Genomic DNA, 3,793 nt, shown 5'->3' on the forward strand with positions numbered 1-3,793 from the left:
CCGCTCCGGGGCCGGGCGGGCGCCGCGCCGCGCCGGTCCGGGGCCGGGCGGCGGGGGGGCGCCGCGCCGCGTCGGCGCCGGGCGGGGGCGGGCAGCCGGAGGTGTTGGCGGGGGCTGCCCGGAGCCGCGCTGGGGGCTCGGCGGGGCTTCCACGTGCGGCGGCGGCGGGGGGAACGGTGTCCCCGCAGGGTCCCAAAGCACGGAGGGTTGCGTCTCGCGGCATCCGGGGCTTTTGGTCGGTCACGTTGGTTCCCCGGGGCATGCCGGGAGGTGTAGTTTCTAGGGCCGTGGCTGCCGGGCAAACCGCTTCCTTTTTTGCCTCTTCCTTTCCCTTGCCTGCGGGGGAGCGGCGGGCCGGCGGGAGGCACGGAGCGGGGAGGGTTCGGTGCCGTGTGGGAGCCGGGCGGGCGGGGCTTCCCGGAGCCGGGCGAGGGGGGGCGCGTCGGGTCGGGGCCGGTGGCGAGGTGAGCCCGGAGTTGGGCGGGTGCCGCGCCGGTGCGGGGCGGGGGGCCCCGCGCCGAGCCGCGCCGCTCCGCTCCGGGGCCGGGCGGCGGGGGAGCCGCGCTGGGGGCTCGGCGGGGCTTCCACGTGCGGCGGTGGCGCGGTGAACGGTGTCCCCGCAGGATCCCAAAGCACGGAGGGCTGCGTCCCCTGGCATCCGGGGCTTTTGGTCGGCCACGTTGGTTCCCCGGGGCATGCCGGGAGGTGTAGTTTCTAGGGCCGTGGCTGCCGGACAAACCGCTTCCTTTTTTGCCTCCTCCTTTCCCAGCGTCACCTTCTGCGTCCCGGGAAGAAAATCCCGCGTGGGTGATTCCGCTCGGCGCTCAGGTAATCGCGTGTCTGGGGCTGCGGGAGCGGGGAGAAACCCTTGCCGGGTCAAGGACGCTCCAGGGGCGCCACATCAAAGCCAGAGGAAAGGCAAAGCCGCTGCCCGTGCAGAAAAGCCGATGACAAATTGCAGCTGAGAGAGCGCGCCGCGTTCCTGCAGTGCTCCCTTGGCAGTTTCGGCTGTTTGCCTTCCGGGCAAAAGAACAGACTTTCCTCTAGGAGAAATGAAGAGCTGCCTGTTCCCTTCTTTAGGGTCCGGTGTTTCTCTTCTGGTCGGTCGTGCTACTTTGATGGGCGAGCTGGAACTAGCCTGTTGTTTTGATACGCAGAACTAAATTGTTAGTAACATGCGGGGTCAGTAGAGTTCATTTTGGAGCACCTAGGTGCCAGTGGAAACGTAAGGAATGAAACGCGATGGAAACCGATCTTTAAACTTTAGTTTTCCTTGGTTTTTCTTTGCCATCAGAGCGTCGATGGCATGGTGGCCTGTGGCTCGGTGCACGTTCTGTTCCGTGGAGCCTTCGGTCTAGGACTTTGAAGTAACAAAGTTTGTCCTTCCAGAAAAGGGCTAGTCGCTCCTAGGATTGAGGTGTGGGCTTGGAGAGTCTCTTAAGCACGTGCCTAGAATTAAAGCCGAATTTCACTTCCTGTTGCTGCTGTTTGTCTTCACTTTCATTCCTTTCGCCACTGCTCCATCGTGAGCGGGAGCTCTGAATCATCCCTTTTTTTCAGTCTCGCACACGTTTTTTTACCCAAGGAGGTGCTACGTTTAGAAGTTAAGGAGTTTTCTCACAAACGCGTCGGTCGATGCAATTGCGTTGTGATTGTTAAAACCCCCAAAATAACACCGGTCTTACAGATCTGGCCTATTTCTTCTGAACACGGATTCGTCGCGTGCAAATCGGGATACAGATCGTCTGCGCTTCCTGCTCTGTGGAGGACACTGTGCTGAGACAGGGGTGAGCTCCCAAAGGAAAAAAAATACAAGGTCATGGGGTTTTTTTGTTTGTATTTGGGGGCGGGGGGGGGGTGTATTTAAAAGAAAAAAAAAAAAAAAAAAAGAGTGGAATGTTGACTGGTGGCAGCCTGCAGAGCTTTTTTGCTGCCCGGCCTCTCCTTTTCCTCTCTTGAAGTCCTCTTTCGTGGCTGTAATTGTCGTTTGGAGAAGTTCGGAAGAGCAGTTCAGGGACTTGCCTGGGCCCGTGTGCTAGTAATACCAGGAAGGGAAACGCTTGAACCGGTAGCAAAGAAGTTGGCTCCAAGTAGAGGTTCTGAAGGAAGAACAACGATAACAGGAAGCAAATAGCAAGTTACCAAAAAATGGGCGCGTGTCAAACGCCTCCGAGTTTTATTGCCGAATGTTGTTTGGCAATATGTTCCAAAGGGCTATTTTTTCCTTCGCTCGGCTGTAGCCTTCGCAAGACTTCACAAAACCGGGCAGCTTGGGACTCCTCCCCAGCTTTATGCTACAGGTTTTTTTTCCTCTCTCAGCAGAGTGTCAGCTGCCGCCGTTTCACCGTGGTCGCCCTTTCTTCTGCCGTGAAAGCGCAAGACGGACGGAAAGGCTGCGTAGCGGTCTGGGAGTACAAGGTACGTCCGCGATGCGTGTCCGCGTTTTTCCTAAGGCGCTTGGAGCATGGACTTCAAAGTTAACGTCAAGAATGCGCCAGCTCTCCTTCCTTCTGTAGTTTTTCTAGGAACTATTTTAACGCAGATCCTAAAAGGAAAAGAAGGTCTGCGCTGGAGCGTGTTCTGCCTGTGCAAAGCCGACTTCCCTCCGTTTATTTTGCCTTCCTGAAAGCGCAATCTTCTGTTTCTGTGCGCTTACTAGGAAATGATATCGGGAAAATAGTTGCGTCCTAAAAGAGGAAAGACGCCGTTTGTAAGAGTTCAGGCGTTCAGAAGAAACAGGCTTTGTTTTCGTCATAGAAGCTGTGTGCTTTTTCAGTCAATAAGTTTTGAAAATATCTTAGAGTAGTCCTTGAAAAGCTTACTGAGATACTAGCGTCCGTACTAAAAGCGATCCAGGTCCAAGGAGAGACGTGGACAAAAGAGGAGGAATCGGCCTCGAAAATTCGTGTGTGTGATCAAAAACGTTCAAAACTGTAAATACGGGTGTGAGGCATTGCAGTAGAGAAAAATCTCTCGCCTTTATATATATATATATATATATATATATAAAAAAATAATATTCATATGTATATATACAGTATTCATATATATATATATATATATAAAAAGAAGGATTTCCAAATACAAACCTATATCTGCTGTATTATATAAATGATTCAAAAATAATTTTCTGTCTTTTTCCATTTTTTCCGTCTCCGTTTTAGTTCACCGATGCGGGTTTTTAAATCACTTCCTGATGTCCTGTTTTTTAATTTTCCCAATTATTTCTTGTCTTTCCTTAGTGCCCTTGCTTTTTAAAATTTTGTTTCTGCATCTCTGTTTTAGTGCACTGTCCCTAATGCTGATTGCTTTTTAAGTTTTCTTTCTATGCCTCCTTTTATTCCGTTCACTGTCTTTATTTTGAATGATTTCTTGTCTTTCCTTAGCACTGTCGCTTTTAAAAATTTCTGTCTATGTCTGCATTGTAGTTCAATGTTGCTACTTTGTACTGCTTTCCTCTCTTAATCCTTTGCCTTTTAAAATTTCTACTTGCATCTTGTTTGCTGTCATTAATTTTTAATTATTCTTTCTTGTTTTTCCTTAGTGCCATCACTTTTTAAATCTTCTTTTCCATCTCCATTTTAGTTCACCAATGGGATTTTAAAATTTTTTCCTTATTTCCTTAATCACCATTGCTTTTAAAAGTTTGTCTGTTTTTATACCATTTCCTGTCTTTATTTTGATGTATTTATCTTTAATTATTTTTTTGTCTTTCCTTAGTGCCCTACCTTTTAAAATTTTCTTTCCACAGCTCTCTCTTAGTTTGTTTTCTTTTTCTTTTAGTTTTCTTTCT

At 50.3% G+C, this 3,793-nt stretch overlaps 1 long non-coding RNA gene across 2 annotated transcripts; it reads left to right on the forward strand.

The window, feature by feature from the left end:
• Nucleotides 1-844: 844 nt before the first annotated feature.
• On the forward strand, nucleotides 845-2,972 carry LOC148054912 (uncharacterized). 2 transcript variants are annotated; one of them, XR_015706586.1, is made up of 3 exons: nucleotides 845-1,787; nucleotides 2,320-2,418; nucleotides 2,517-2,972. It is a non-coding gene; the product is annotated as an uncharacterized LOC148054912 (long non-coding RNA). The 2 variants fall into 2 exon arrangements; XR_015706585.1 differs by having other exon boundaries at nucleotides 2,323-2,418.
• The last annotated feature ends 821 nt before the right edge of the window (nucleotides 2,973-3,793 follow it).

This window comes from Nipponia nippon, unplaced genomic scaffold, assembly GCF_047370975.1.
Source record: "Nipponia nippon isolate SJK-2023a ecotype South Korea unplaced genomic scaffold, ASM4737097v1 scaffold_3, whole genome shotgun sequence".
In the NCBI taxonomy this organism is placed as follows: Eukaryota; Metazoa; Chordata; class Aves; order Pelecaniformes; family Threskiornithidae; genus Nipponia; species Nipponia nippon.